We start from the raw sequence: 434 nt of genomic DNA, 5'->3' as shown, positions 1-434 counted from the left end.
CCCGCACAGCGCAGCCGGCGAGCCCCGGCCGGAGGGCGGAGGGGGCAGGAATCCCCTCGTCACCCTCTCCCCTAACTCTGACCCCGGCTCACTCCCGGCTCCGAGGAAGCCGCTGCCGAACGCAACTCTCTCGTCTCCCGGGCGGCGGAGGCAGCGCGGCTGAGACCAACTTTGTCCCTCCAGGAGTGCAGTTTAGGGGTTGGCGAGGAGAAGAGGCCGAGCCCGGGGGTTTCCTCAGGGCGGCGGCGGGAGCCGTCTCTAGCGTCCTCCGAGTCCAGCCGGCAGCTCGGAACAGCCCTCCGTACCCTGCTGCTGTTGCTGCTCCCCTGTGGTAATTTCATATCTACCCATTCACTCGGGTGGCGTGGAGAACGGACCCAAGATGGCGGCGCCCGGGCGATTGTTTTTGTTTCCTCTCCTCCTCCCCCTCCCCC

This window comes from Egretta garzetta, unplaced genomic scaffold (assembly GCF_000687185.1).
Source record: "Egretta garzetta isolate BGI_Z169 unplaced genomic scaffold, ASM68718v1 scaffold208, whole genome shotgun sequence".
NCBI classification, from domain to species: Eukaryota; Metazoa; Chordata; class Aves; order Pelecaniformes; family Ardeidae; genus Egretta; species Egretta garzetta.
The sequence above is the reverse complement of the archived record's forward strand: the minus strand, read 5'-3'. Positions refer to the sequence as shown.